This window comes from Aythya marila (assembly GCF_965140915.1).
Source record: "Aythya marila genome assembly, chromosome: 14".
In the NCBI taxonomy this organism is placed as follows: domain Eukaryota; kingdom Metazoa; phylum Chordata; class Aves; order Anseriformes; family Anatidae; genus Aythya; species Aythya marila.
Genome location: NC_139055.1, coordinates 14,659,312 through 14,675,906, shown reverse-complemented (window position 1 = coordinate 14,675,906; position 16,595 = coordinate 14,659,312).

Genomic DNA, 16,595 nt, shown 5'->3' with positions numbered 1-16,595 from the left:
GAAATGTGTCCTGAAAAGTCAGCAAGTAGTACCCTAACAGGGTAACTTGCATTCTTCTGATCACTCAGCAGGGACTGAAGGATGTTTTACCTTCAATTCTGAACACATTCTAAATTTCAATCTGTTTCGGAGAGATCTGCATGTGATGAAAAAGGAGCTTGTTGCCCTTTTCAGTTTATAATGTCACCAGAAATTAAGTCTATTTAACAGATGTGGAATTCATCATTTCAGCCTTTAGCTTGCATTAGAGTCACCTTTTTGATAACTGATCCCACTGTGTGTTGTACATACTGCAAGTATCAAAGGAAGTCACATTAAAACAGATTTTCTTTTAACAAAAAAGCCGCAGGTTCCTTGTAGTACAACCAAACGAGTCTCTATAACACCAAGTTTATCAGCAGTTTATCAAAGTTAAACCCTTGCAAGCAAAATAAAGTGAAATAAAAAATAGTTGCACTTTAAAACCCATATCTTCATCTGATGACAGTAACTTTTATCTGACTGATCGTAGCTCACTAGCATTTAGAGAGAACAGCCAACATCATTTGAAGAGCACATTTAAACATTTTAAGAGAGATGCCTAGCAAGTACTTGCATCTTTCTCTCACTATACAAGTAACTTTTACACTGAGAAATGACACACTAAACAATCGGACAAAAAAAAAATATATTCATTGTTTCCTGGTAGATACACCACAAACTAATTCCTGTCATTTCTCTGCCTAAGTTTCCCTCCTATGAACTGGGAAAAAACAGAATGGAAACAAATTAATTATGCATGGTATTCTCAATTAGTCAAGACCTTGATCCATGCACACCTCATTTTTATATTAAAAATACATTTAATACCTTTACTCAAGCCTGCTAGCAATGCAGGTTTTGATATGATCCCAGATATGATAGAATTTGATATGATCCCAGGAAGCTTTCCTCTTTTAAATTGACACAAATCCAACTGCGGTGTTGCCTCTTGAATACGCTCTGTTCAGTTTCTTGCTACTTACCCCAATACAACAGAAAAACTGTTAAAGATTCTTTAAGAAGGACTATGTGCTTCTCTGCAGACAAAGGAAGGTCTAGACTAGACAATAATCCCTTTTTTTTTTTGTTGCAGAGAGGAGTCTCAAAACATCCAGCCATCATCCATTGACCACAAGGACAACAACTGTTTCCCTAGATTCCTTAAAAGTAAGGCAGACTCGTGTTAGACTTCTCGTAACTGGAAGCATTCTGGTAACATACAAGGTGACCATGCTTAAAAAAATGGTGTTCCTAATCATCTTGCATTACATAAATTTACAACCTAAGAATTCATTACGACAGGAGAGAAGTAGGTCTGATATATGAAATACTATTTACATAGAAGCTTTAGCCAAAGTAACTTATTCTTGGCCTCTAATAGCAAATTAGTTCCTTTTTCCTATTTCGCTGCATTTCATTTCCATATAGATCAGGTCCTTGTATAATAATTGTAACAATTCCCTCAGCTTTGTGAAATAAACATTAATTCAAAAGAAACTCAAACGGAACAAGAGAAAGAACAGAATTTAGTGGAAGTCAATTCCCATACACTTACAAATTTCCAGGCACCTACATATTTCCAGATTTGCAAAGCTGTGATTAGTCATGAAAATAAACGAAAATTAAACAACCTCGAGTTTTGTAACGAACCAGGAGGCAATTCCAAAAAAGCACTCAAGATTTTTCCAGGCAAGTGAGAATACAAAGGGGAGGGTTGATTTTGACACTGGCCCTTTCCCAGGCTCAAGGATCATTGCAATGATGAGGCTTTTGCCTAGCTCTGTGTCCAGAGTCAGTGCTTGCATAACAAGAACATACTGCAGGCATTCGTATCTCCTTTGTACGAAGCTAGGTTAGTCTTTTCAGGACACCTGTGCAGGTGTACAGGAGGGAGAGAGAGCAAAATCCCGATGGTAGTTCTGGCCAGGAGTCTGGTGCTAACTAGCCTTTAACCCGCAGGAGGAGGAGATGGCCATCTCTTGCCCTGCTCCCTTTCCCTTTATGGCTGTTAGACTGTAAAAGTGAACAAAAGCCATGGAGGGTTTTTATTTAGTTTTCATAGCCCAGTAATTTAGCATGGACATACCTGATGCAGCTGTACATTAAAGAAAACACAAATGTGGTACTTCCTCAGTCTCTCACTACCTGACACAGGTCCTCCCAGCTCAGTCAAAGCCAAACCATTCTTCCCATTACCCCATTACCCCATCACCCACCTGTCAGCCACCTCTGCTTCAGTCTTGCACTTCTTCCAAAGTGGCAAAGGCAGAGAAGTTGCTTTTAGCAACTTCTACCACCCCTTTTTCTCATTCCAGCTGGGCCATTCTCCACTTGCTACCATGACTGTTGCTCTGATTTTTTTTTTTGTGCCTGGCACAATTTTTATAGTCCTGTAAGACATGCCTTTCTTCAAGGGTTTTCATTTTCTGATTTACAGGAGTATTTTCAGACTCCCAGAAACTGTTGTAATGATTAGAACCTGTGGCAAAAATCCAGTATTTCCTCAATAGTTTATTTTTTCTATCTTTTGCTCTTTACTTCTTTGGAAACAGAAGCAAGTATGATTGGTGTTCAGGTTACCAATTAGAAAACAATTGTCACTTTTCTTCTCAGACAAGCTAAGAGTGAAAACATCTCTTCTTATAAAAATCAAGCTCTACTTGAATCCTTTTTCCAGACTAGCAGTAAGGTTTGTATATAGACATCACTGTAATAATGTCAAAGTTCAATCATACGCAGAGTTTATTAGATTTTGTTTTATTCTTTCCCTTGAATTATTCATTGACTATCTATAATTTCCCAAAGAATAATTTCATAAAGTGCTACAGCAATAAAACTCTCCATATATAGCATACCAATGTGGATGGTATTTATGATGTACTCAAAGAAAGATCAGCCTGTTACATTAATCATGTAAAAGTATTGAAAAATTATATTTAATCATTTCTATTTGAAAATAAAACCTGCTCAGAGCTTTAAAACCTGCATGAAACTTAGAATTAAATCTCATACAACATTTCCTGCAACAATATACATAATTATTCAATACTACCAGCTTTGTCTGGTGTTCAGTAATCTATCATCTTATTTTCTCTGAATTGTGGGTTGTATTTAATCTTTTTGATTGGGTAGGTTTTGATTTGAGCATTCCAGATTTAGGAAGGAGAAACAGTAAGATGTATAAAGCCCTATCCTCTGTTCAAGACAAGCTGAACAGCAAGACATCTCCTTCCTGAACCCCGGTTCTGATTCTGAGGACCATCAGGATTCTACTCAATACCAATACAGTTTTCAAGCACCTTCTGGGCACATTCTGTGTTTATCAGAGTCTCTATGATGAGAAAAAGTACACACAGAACATTAGTGTTGGAAAGCTAGGGTGCAGACATGGTGTGTTCTTCCAGAGTACCACAAATTTCCTTCAGGGCTACCTGCAAGGATGTCCGTTCATTCAGTAACAGGCTGAAGGAAGCAAAGCTGTGGCCGACTACAGTTTATTACTAGAAGTGTTGTGACACAAATTGTAAGGAGAAGTAACAAGATTAGTAAATTCTTTTGAACGCCACCTAGTTAACGAATTGTTCCCTGTATTTGACTTCAGGGAGCACCAAATCACGCTGTACTTCTACCTGGTCTGTCTGACAGTTAAACTTTTCAGGCATTGCTATCCTCTGCCTGTACAAAGTCAAAGGAAAGTCACATCTGAAGACAACCCACTCTCCAATAGGCCAAAAAGCAGCTCTGCCTAGTACTTCTGGAGAACTCACATGCACTGTGAGCCAAATCACGTTAACATCTTTCAGGTGTTTAGAAAGCTAAAAACAGCGTACCAATACACCTAGCATGCGGCATATGAAATCAAATGAAAAATGACTGAGCGTGATTCCTAATGAATCAGAATGTATTGCCATAGAGCTTTACCTGTGTAAGGCCTGTAGGATCATTCCAAAAAGTCAATTTTTGAAAAGCTGGAAACTGCAAATAAACAAACATGTACTTAATTAGAAAATAAATCTATGAAAAGACAACAATGCCTTTATAAACTTTAACAAGCGGTGTGTGTGTATTGAATATAACAACTTACATATACATAAATGAAAGATTTTTTTCACAAGTTTAGGGTCCCTGTGAAGGAATCAAAGAATAAATAGTTGGTATAATATCAACATGCTCAGCTTTCAGCTTTGAGCATTAATAACTTATTTGAAATAGCTCTGCCTCCTGCATATGAGCCACCCTGTAGTGTTTCAGCTGATTTTGATTCTCTTCATGCAGAAACCTTTTAGCTAATCATTTTCATCTCTGTGTGTCAATAAATCTTGCATCTCTAGGGCAATGACTTTTACTCAGCAAATGTTAAGCAGAAATAAAACTGCCCAGAACACTCTAAGCATGAGAATTTCAATAAGAATTTAGCAATATATTGATCTACTTCTCCCCCTTCTGACTTTTCATTACTATGTCACTTTTGCCTCCTGAATTCAATAAGATAAAAAGCTAAAATAGCATGTGACTTACGGGCTTTAGCCAACCCTATGCAAATAATTTTTGAATGGCTTCACCAACAACAAACTCACAAAAGAGCCTTATAACAATAAAAATGCTAGAAAATGGTCAATAATCTACTCTTGAACAGAAGAATTGGCAGTCAGACTACAAGCAAGTGACCTCTTATATAAATATAGACAGAATAAGACAGAGAAATTAGAAGATTAATAAAATAAAAAAATAGCAAAGCCTGTAATGAAAAGCCATGTTTCTATGGCTTTCTAAGTGTAATGTATTTTTAAATGTTCTCCATTACCTCTTCCTTCCAAGCCAGCTGACCAACTATTTACATTTTAAACCATTCCTTAAACAAAGTAAAATGAAGTTAATGCAACTCTTGTGTAATTATTTATAAGCACCTACCACCTGAGAGCCGCTTGGATGTGCCAGATCACATTTCCTGCACCCAAGTTGAACAAATGGTGTTTCCATTCCCCTAATATTAATCAATGAGAACCAGAAGAGGGCACATTAAACATTAAATTTCCTTCTGCCTCAAAGTTATATGCTGGCCTTCTGGATGTGCTGCAATTTCTGGCACATCAGTCAAAGGGATTTGGAAATTATTTGGTTTGATTGCCTGACAGGAGCAATGCAGGGAAGGAAAGCCACGGATAGTTTAGAACCGACAGGCTCTTCCCACGAGATCACTGACTGTGAAACAGCCCATAGATAAAACTGTATGCTACAAAATAGATAAAACTCACCAAAATGGCTAAGTGACAAGCATTTGTAAATTAGGACTGAGTACTTTTACCAGTCCTGAGTGCTCCACAGAAAAAGTTTGTTGCTACGTACTAACACCTGTCAAAACATCTTAGAGCAGACAATGCCTATATTAAGAACAAGTGTTTTCACTAGGAAGTGTGGGTTTACCTCCACAATTGTAACAAATGTGATGGCCAACTCTCTGCTTGTGATTTACAAGACTACAGCCTTGCAGGCTGATGTGGTTAATTTTAAAGCACTGTACCATTTTGTTGTCAGTGTGAAAAAGAAGAGAGACAGCAGTTAAGAGAGACGCATAAATGGGGCACTCTACAGCTGATGCAACCACTCATTCTAGGGAAATCAGTGAATTGGAGAATGTTGAATATTGTACTGGCACTGGCTCGGGTGTGTTTGTAACTCCTCTGTGAGCTCACTCTGTTCAGCTGGTGGCAGAAAAGTAAGCCAGGTAAAAATAAATAAAATAATAATAGTAACAGGGAGTAGTCAAAGCCAGCAGTAAGGACAAAAGCATCAAATTCCAGAAGGTGTTAAGAGCCACAGTTTCTGCTGGAGGACACTTTGCAGCTGGCTGGTGGCACAGAATATCACGTATAGGACATTAAGGGACTTTCAGACTGAAATTCAGAAGACTGTTTATTTGGCTGATGTTTTCAAACTCCAAAGAGGTGGAGGATACACCAGACTTCCTCCAGTTACTTCTCTGCTCTTCACCCTCTCAGTCATCTGGTGGTGCTGTATCTATTTGTGGCTGTATTTTATTTTTTAACCTAAGCCATTTCAACAGCGCAAGGTCAAAGACATACTGTACGTGCTCTCTGGGCTCTTCTCAGATTTGGACTATCAAACATGTTCCTAGCTTTCTTTTCCAGGTACTTGTCCTGTTCTCTTCTTCATTGTTATCTCCTATGTGTACCCCTCTTAATGATGCTCCCTTCCCATTAATAATTTGTTATAATGGTTTTCAGCTTTTTTCCACATATAGAAATATTTAACAATGGAGGCGTAGACTCCAACAGAGTAAGTTTCAGCACAGCTAAAAAGAGCTTGTTTGTGTTTGTTCTTAGAATATTCTACAGAAAATAAAGAGTTCACGCACTACAAGTCAAGCTACCGAGCCATAATACTGACACGGAGATGCAAAACCACAAGTATTTATCACACAATTTCATTTTCTTATCAAGAACTAATTCACTTCTCTCGTTATCTTCCCTGCTTGTCCCTTCCCCAGCCAATGGAGATGGCTGAGGTCTCCAAACACAGAGCCTGATTTCTTATCTTCTTTCAGAATCTCCTGGAATTAGTTAACTGGAAAACAATTAAGGAAGCCTTCTGTAAGTCATTAATAGTTATGTTAGATTTCTCTGGAGGCCTTTGGATTATTCAGTCTATGTTTGCTCTGACCTGACCAAAATGTAAATCCTCAGTACTTACTGCTACTTGCTGCACTACCCTTATTCAGACCTTAACAAACATCCAAGTTACAGAACAGCTACACACGACAGTATATCAGATAAACCAGGGGGTAGCTGTTTTCAGCAGGACTTACAGACAAAAAACTGAGCCCAGACAAAAGCTGATAACCTATAAATCCAGCTAAGCTGTAACAGGAACAGTACGACTGACCCTGCTCTATCAAACTGGTGCCAGAGCACAGCACAATTTCACAAGAAAGATTATGAGTTCTGGGACAATATCTATTTTCTTTCTGTTCCAGAGCAGACCTACCAGAGTGGGGTCATGATCCAAGATTTACACTCCCACATATTTTTACTGCAAATGTTGAAAAAATGGCAATGACAATAGAGGAATTTGGTCACTGAATAGTGTTCACACTCCAAAATGGGGGTGATAAATAATCTAAGGTAAAAAAAGACTATTTGCAACCAGGTTACTAAACCTTAGAAGTAAAACTAACAGCATCCATAATGTCCCGTATATTTAGTGGCAGCAGTATAACTTTGCTTCTCAAAGAGTAGAGAATGTGCAGTTACAGATCTGAAAGTGCCCAGAACACCCCTGAATGAAGTCTTACATAGCAAAGCAGTCCTTGAAACTATTGTTGCCTTACCATAGACAACTTTTGCCAGCAATGTGTCAATTTAAAAAACATGGCATTAAGAACTTGCTTTTAAACGCGCATGGCTTCCTGTCTTGAAATGGAAACAAAACATTGCAATTCAGAACTTCTTACAGACTGAAAATTACAAGTTTTTGTCTTCTCCATTCTGCATATAAATGACAATCCAGCACTAAATTCTCCTACACATATTCCTGCATCATGATGAACTTTTGTATGCTACAGCCCACCAAAACATTAAATAAATTAAAAAATAAAAAATAAAACACCTTTACAAGGGTAAGTTGATCTTTGCCTCTCCAAGAATCATTTTCAGCATCCAACAAATGTTAATCGCATTTGTCCTTACACAACTGAACACTTCAAAATGGAATGTATGCCACCAGGGCCTTTGTGCAAAGATTCAGAAAGGTTCCTTGGGGCATTTTTTCTGCAGCACTTCATGCAAACCTGTACTGTTCCCTGGTTTTGGTAGACACCTGCCTTGTAAAGACCAGCAGTGCTTTTTATTTATTTCAGGTAGAAATGACAAAATGAGCTGACTTGCTTTGTTTGTGTTTAAATATGAGCATAAGCATATTATCCAACTTCTCTGATATAAGATTTCAGCTTTTCATAATACCTGAAGTGTCTCCATGAAAGAAACAGCTTCTGGTACTCCAGTATTTTTTTTAATAACACAGGTGATATGGTGCCAATTAAATTACAACACAAGTATGGGATAACATTTAGCATCTCTCTCTCTCATATACAAACTAAACTCATCTCAGAGTTCTGAGTGCCTTGAGTATTTTTCAAGGTCACACTGTAAATTCATAAACTTTACCATAATAAAAACCCAAACAATTTGTAGCTTGATGCAGAGTCATTCACAGATAGCTCCCATAATGTCTTCATATATCAAAGGGAAATCACGTAATTGGCCGTGACAGTGGACTTCTTAAAAATTTAAATTTAGGTACAGCTTCAGCAAGAGATTGCATTTTATTAGCTTCAGTTCAGATGCACGAGCTACAAAGTCTAGTTGTTCCCTCTGTGTGTCCCTTCTACGATTAGCAGAAGGAACAATTTAATTAGAAATAATCCTGCCAAGGACAAGTATCAAAGAAGAAAAGCTGGGAGAAAAAGCTTTTTTTGTCCAGTAGACAGATGAGCCTGGTAACTAGGATGTGGGCCGCGGTCTTACCTCAAGCTAAGGATAATGCATTCGTCTGTTTCACAACTATTTGTTTATTCTATATTTTTTTTAATGATGCTGTGATACTTTCTGACATAATAGGGCAGTACAAAACCTGCCAATTGTTAAAGAAAGCAGGATACAGTTTGAATTTGCAGTATGTACTTCACACTGACTGAGCTGCAGAGAAGAAACAAGCTTTGCCTTATGTAATGTTGCTGCCTCATCTCAAACTCTCATAAAGGAAAATAAAGTGCCTTTTGGAGGTTGTACTCCCTCCAGAGTTATTTGGTAATAAAGACTTAACAGACAAAGTTTGAAAGTAAAACCAATTTTTAAGCAAGCCAGGATCACAACTCTTTGGAGATTATCGCTGGAGATCAAAGTCAGCAACAAACACTTGGAGCCAAACAGAGAATGTCAGCGTTGTTTTCTTAGTACGTGGAAGCTTCCGAGTTTTATACGGTCCCCTTTCTAATTAAGATTCAATATATCAGTTAGCTGTGATCTTTGGTGTCCTCTGCACCTGAATAATATTTTCTGACATTTAAGTGAAGCTAAATCTGAGTGTGTCAGTGACAGTAATGAACTGTATACTCAGAACTACATTAAAATAAGGTTTTGTAGGTTGGGTTTCCTAAATTTCATTGAAAATGTGGATCTAGCAGCAGATTCAGTTCTTTTTAAGATAATCTCCAGCCTGGTGACAACTTTTCATAATTAGGATAAAAATTGAATGCATCAGGGTAAATAAAAAAGTAAAAACCTGTAAAAACCCGTCTTTTACTTGCTATCTTACAACACAGGGTTTCTGTCAGCAGTACAAAACAAATGTGGCCCTTTTTAAGACTGAATATTTTGGGAATTTCAAGTTCCTACTTCCTAATATATTTATTATCATCATCAAAAAAACTGTGTCAGGTTCCTCCTGTTGTCTTTTATAATTCAGCGTATTAGTCAGAAATAGCTCCAAAATGCAGGTGTCTGAGAGGCTGTCAGGAGGTTGAAAATGAGACCGCTGTTTTTAAATTCTTATGTTGGGCTGCTACAGGAAAATGATAGTTATGACAAATGTGCCAAATAAGAAGAAGCCACATCACATCACTGTATTATTTTTCCAACAACGTATAAGCCATTGAGTTGCAATCTCAGAAATAACAGCTTACTCTGCAAATGTGTAAAGCTACCTATCATCTAGTGGGTGTTAGCAGTTTTCAGAGATGCTTTAGCCATAAAGCAAGAATTTTCCTTTGGACTCTACACTCAGTGCACAGAGGTAAAATTTCACTTAACAAGTAAAATCAGAAATCAAACACCTCACAGCTCTGATTCTGATCTAAAATTGAATTTAAATAGAGATTGGCTAAGTAGGAAGTTCTACAGAGGGCCACAGCCAAATAAAAAGAGATGTTGAAGAAATCATTTTTAAAAATAGCTCGCCACACAGATACTATAGTTCCATGATTTTTCCATCTGTACTAACCAGGGACTAGCCTGAAAATAAAATGGTTCAACGCTGACATTGTGACAATGTCTATATTGGGAATCAACCTGTTTTTAATTTAATTGGATTTTATAAAATGTGGGCACAATGGTGGGAAAATATAATTACTAAGTCAACCATACAAGGACAAAAGATTAAAACTTTACTGTTATTGTACAGTCCTAGTGCTCTAAAATTGCCCTATCACAAAGTTGGAATATCTTGAAAATCCCCTGTCAGATCCCGACTGTTCAGGACAAATTTTTGCTGTCCTTTTCCTTCCACTTCCTTATTTTGGGAGATTGCACCTCCATAATTTCAGAAGCTCATACATAGTTTGCAGCTTGGCCTCTACAGATAACAAATAACTAGGATACTTTACTTTCAAAGGCATGTCAGGAGCTGAAGTTAGAAGGCTGTGGTAAATTAATTTGTTTCTGCTAAAGAAAATTTATAGCTTTCATTGCAAAACATTTTCTCTATGACCAGACACAGATAACCTTAACTGGCAGCACTCCAATTTAACAGCAGTGCTTTACAATATATTTTTTTAAACAGTAGCTTTAAATATATATCTACTTATCCAAACCACATTAGCTCTGATTGTGCCAGGCATGATATATGCATTTAGTAATAAAATAAGAAGTCCCCATTCCAAACAGCCTACAGTCTAAGTAGATGAAATGAAAGAAGATCAAGACTATTCTGCAGAGAGAAAACTGAGGCAAAGTTCAGAATCACAAAAAATGTCGATGTTAGGATAAAATTCAGATATGTTCTAATCCCAGATATGAGAGTAGAACAAGGACCTTCTACGTCCCTCTCCAGTGCCTTGGCCATAAGGCTTCTCCTTGTGTGTAAAACGCAGCATGGTTTACACGGCACTGTGAAGCTTTTTAATCAAAGAGTCTTTGGATTATATATAAACGTAACATTTTCTCCATAGCAAAAACAATCATTCTTCTGACAACACGCTACTCTTTAATGACTTTTCAATTTAAAACCAAACTGCAGTGACCTGTGACTGCTTTGATATCCCATTTACTCATCTTTTCCAGAACAATCCAGATTTTCTCCTTCATCTGAAACTGCTGGTTGATTTTTTGGAAACAAAGAAAATGCTAATAGTCAAACTGAGATTTGTTCATGCTGAGAATGGACATCTACTGGACAAGAACCATCACATTTGGAATATCTGGAGAGTTACCTGAAACTCCATCTTTATTTTAAGAGTTCCAAGACAGCAGGGGTAACATACCAATAAAACACTGTGAAACAAAAGATTTTTTTCCTCCATTTTTCACAGACTGAATATACAAACCCTGAAATGGTTAAAGACCACACAGGGCCTCAGTATTATGTGAATCTTAGCACCTCGGGTGGCCTTATGCCCTAAACCATTACAAAACATTGACTCAAGGGAGATCAATACAACATATCCTGGCATTACCAGAGTTTGGAGCTTATGAAATCGGACAAGATCACAGCCTGAAACCATAATTGGCATAGAATAACAAAAAAATTTATTACTCTTATTATTAAAAATAAATATGTTTGCTTTATGTTTATTGGAAAAACAATGAGACTTCAACTTCAGCCTTTATCACTATTTTATGGCCTTTCATTTTTCTTTTATGCTTTGCTCACTATGGCCACCTTCTTATAAGGATTTGGGGTTTGATTTTGGTTTCCCAAAAAGGGAAATTGTTCACATGCAGGACTAGAAAATATTGCTACACTTACTGATACCGTATTTCCAAGCAGCAGACAGGGAAATGTGTAAAACCTTCTGGAATTAACAGAACAAAGAGGAAAAGGGAAGATGGCAAGATACTGTACCTTAACAGCTGGATGCCAATTACCACACTCTATTAACAAAACATCTACTGGAGGTGTCTTTGTCTCCTCACCCGCTCAAATTCAATTAGAGGTCTCTTTTCCTTTCAGGCAGCTCAAAATTTCAAACAGTTTTCACCTAAAGAGATGAGTGATCTCCATTTCATTTAATTGAAGGCATTCTTACGCTTTTTTATTGCCACCCTAGTTATTATAAATTAGGGTTCTTTCACCATTTGATAAATTCCGCAGCTTTCATCCCTGTGCGCTTTTAAAGTTCACCTCTAAGAGGGAGGTCTTCTGTATAGAAAGGAACCCTCTGGATCATGTGAGATAATTTAAAGAGATGTGTAGTACATGACGTGAGGTATCAACAGAAATTTGCCATGGTATGCACTTCTAGGAAGGGCCACCTGTAGCACACTAAATGTATCTGGCATTATTAGACCCTTTTTTTTTTTTCCTAGCTAAAAAACGTGCAGCGCTTCCCTTGCTGTGTCTGTCGGGATTCCAGGAAGCTGCACATGGCCATATGACTGTATTACCAGCATTCAGCGTTACAATTATGGGTCAGAAGTAGTACAAATTGAAGATATAAATAGAAAAATATATAGAGAGAATAATCATTTAAAGGCTTTTTTTGGGAAGTTTTGGTTTGGGGCATGCAAGCTTTTGGTTAATACTTAGGTCATAGTTTTCTTTTATTCTCTTCACCTAAAGATGGCTACTTGAGATGCAATTCCTAATCACAAAGCCCCTAGTCCACTGGTTACTAGAGGCTTTCAGGATTTGTTAAAACAATGACAGCTCTTTCTAATTCTGGTCCTTTTTTCCCTGTGCATTTACTGCTGCTACGCTGCCAGGAGCCCCTGTGACAGACAAGATGGGAAGAAGGATGTTTAAGGTAAAGCACTCCAGCAGTAAGCCTGTCATCTGTTCTGCTAATCTGCCATGTGGAGCCTCCACGGAGAACTCAGGTCAGGCAGAAAACTGAAGGCTGAACAGGACATACATATAGTGAGTAATTCTTCTGACACACCATTTGGAAAATCCAAGCTGTTTCAGTATATTAAATCAGTAGGAAAACTACTCACTTCTGCTGTATTAGTTTTCTGCCAGTTCAATGCACTGCAATGGCACAGCAATCCAGTGACCTGGGCTGGGGAAAGTGGTCGGTCAGAGGCAAGAGACAGCAACAAGGCAGCCAGCAGTTGGATTGCCTTCAGCTGTTAGAGAGCTACAGTCCTAAATTCCTGTCATTTTTTACCTTTGATTGGCTTATCAAGAGGTCAGATGGGGAGCAGTTGTTGTAAGGAACAAGTTACTGGAGTTTCCATCTTAACTTCTGAAACACAGAAAGGTCTTCAGAGAAATTAGCCTAACTTGTAATGTGAGGAGAATTGGTAACAGAGAAACTGAGCTAGATACTTCTGTTACCCAAACACTTAGGTTTCTCTTTGATTCTTTCAATAACTAAGGTGCTTTTGCACATCTGTAAAACAATTAGTTCATCTTTTCCTCCTCCTTCACACCCTAAAACAATCCCTGGGGTTATCCCTAAGTGTGGCAAACCAGCTGTTGGTTTGCAAGCTGCAGGTCTGCAAGGATGAAAGCTCTGAAGAAAGAAAGGAAAGGAAAGGAGCAAGAAAGAATCACATAATGATATAAGGGCTTGGGTTGGAAGGCACCTTAAAGATCATCTCGTTCCGACCCCCCTGCCATGGGCAGGGATGCCACCCACCAGATCAGGTTGTTCAGGGCCTCATCCAGCCTGGTCTTGAACACCTCCAGGGATGGGACATCCACAGCTTCTCTGGGCAAAGAGACTGCTTCTATTAAAAAAAAATCTAGCTAATGATTTATTGACTTCACTTTTGCTTTAGGCTCTCTAGATATCTTACTAATTAGTACGCAGTTGCATTCACAAAACAAATAGAAAGCTGAGAAAATCAAAAGGAAAAAAAAAAAAAACAGGAAATTGCATTTCTCACACTGTCTGCCACAATCTCTTTCATCTGTTTGCTTACTGCATCTTACAGATGGGACTTAGTTATGAGACTTCTATTATTTGGGGAGAAGACTTATCCAGTCTGTAGCATGTTCTGCTCTCAGGTGCATAAATGCAGCGACACCACATCTGTACGCAAGCGCCTAAATGTTCTTTAGTGTCTTACGTGAAAAAGATTATTTTAGTGTTCCTATTAAGGAAGAAACATCATTTAACTATATTGTAGGAAACTTAAAATCCTTCATCTAGTTCTCTTTCTTCCTTTTTACTGAAGCAGCAAAAGAGTCTGTTGTCTGATTTGCACAGTACCTTGCAACAATTTAATATCCTCTAGAAGTCTGACTTTTTTAATACTATTAATTAGTAATCTTAAAATAATTTTCCATAAATTGATATTGCTTAAACCTGAAGTCACACTTTTGGGTGACAAGAAAACACAGAAATTAGCAAAACAGTGGGCACCAGCAACACCTGACCCTGCTGGGCCAAGAGAAGATGACCACGCAGGAGAAAGAAGAAAGAGCAGTAGCTGCAGGAGGAATCTTGTGCTGCTCTTGATCCTTCCTCATCTCCTTAAAGAAAACAGCTGAGACTTTTTGGTGGAGCAGGGGAGCAGAAATATCTGGTCATTTTGGCAAGAGAACCACACTCATGGCTGCAGTTGGCCAAGGGAAGGAAACAAAACTGGTAGTGCAGGTAGATGCCAAAGGCAGAAAAAATCTGAGAACCACTCACCACAAATAAACTTACTGCCTCATGATTTTTGTAGCCATGGTATAGCAAATCATGCCAATGGTATTTTATTTGGGATAGAATTCTGTCTTAATTTGATGTCTGAATTGATGTCTGTTTTTTTTTTCATACTTTATAGATAACAGATTAAATTTTATAATGAACTTTCAATATTTTCTTTTAAAACATATGACTAAAGTAATTAACATTGGTTTTGTGCAGCATAAAAGTACTTTTATAGACTTGTCTACAGACTATATCATGTATTTCATTGGATTATTATTATATCTCAGAACATTTTCTTCTGTAATTTGCAACATACTTCTGTTACAATAATGGAACTCACGAGCTCATCTCTTCAGCTAATTAAGTCCATAGAAATATCCTCAGGTGTGTCAGCTGAAAACTGCATTAAGTAGCAAAAATGCCAGCGCACTGATACTGCATTCACATCTTACTGGGATTCAGCTTGTGATCACATTCATAATTCCTTGGACCCTCCCACCCTTCAGTCCAGCTAATTCACACCACTTTTATATAACCTTCAAAATTACACATCATCCAAAATTGTCTAGAGAGTGTAATAGAAACAAAAAGCAAGTTAGTAAAAGGAAAAAAAAATGTAACCCAAAACCACACAGGTCATGTAAGTCATTATACCATTCAAATATTCAAACAGACGCACCCTGATTTCTGGTTTGGTCTGTAGACTAAACCAAATTATCCAATTCCTCTAAGTTTCTTGACCCTTGTAAAGTACTTGAAAGTACTTGGAACATTATCCAACAACTTTTAACAGAGCAAAATCTGTTGTAAAATACTACTCGTTTCAAACCCTAGAACTTGGAAATGACCCTGAATTCACTAGCAGCGAGGATTGCATTATATATGCACGTCTAGATTCCTAGAGATATATGCAATGGTCACAAATTGAACTTCCTATAAGAGTTACCCAATCAACAATTTAACTCCCTTTTCCCAAAAAGGCCTGTTAGCACAGCTGGTATCATGGGGCACTACAAGTGTCATTCGTGTTAATATCCAAGTTTTCCTATTTTAAAAGTTTGGTGGGGGAAAGTAAAACTTTTAAAGGGGCGTGGTTTTGCCTTTGCTCAGTTTTATTCCCAACAAGTGGCCACATAAAGATCCTCTTTAAAATATATATGGTAGTTTTGCTAGCACAAAAAAACTGGTATTTATAGACCCTGCTGGGAAAGTGGCACCTTGTGAGCTATTTGCTGTTTCCCAGGTAGCTTCACAGCATGAGATTTGCTCGTAGTGTCCTTGCTGTATATTAAATGCTGCTCTGTGAAAAAAAAGTAGTGCCGTGGTGTCACCTAGTGGGAAGCTCTGCTTGCTGCCTCTGTTTTCACAGTACCAACAAACAATGTGGTAAATAACAAAAAAAAAAAAAAAAAGAAAATTGAGGTGTTGTTTTTATCTGCTGACATTCCAGTCTACTATATTGCTGTTACAGACCTTTTTTTTTGTTTTGTTTTTTTGTTTGTTTGTTTTTTTGTTTTTTTTTTTTGTTTTTTTTCTTTGTTTACTAAAAGCAAGTGATAGTTTAGAGTTGAAAAATACTGGATTTTCCCCAGACTTAATATACACCTGATGAGTAAATTTGGTCTTCACTGGCTGATTTAAACATATACTAAACTCTGATGCCGCTCTTTTGATTCTGTACCAGTGTTTTAACGAAAGTTTCTATTCACTATTCTACTCTATTTTTCCCTTTATCTACTAGAATGACACGCATTTCCACCTAGTATTATTTCCATTTCAACTCAGGAATTCTAATGACTTGTGAGATAACACTTTCAAACAGCTGATTCTTTCTGCAGTAATGAGGATTGCTTCAAGAAAGGCATTGGTGGGTGTATTTGTATCAGGGACCATACATTTGTGGTTTAAAATAAATAAATAAATAAATTGCTTTGAGTCAAGACAGGTGTGATAGCACAACCAAAAACAATCTTTT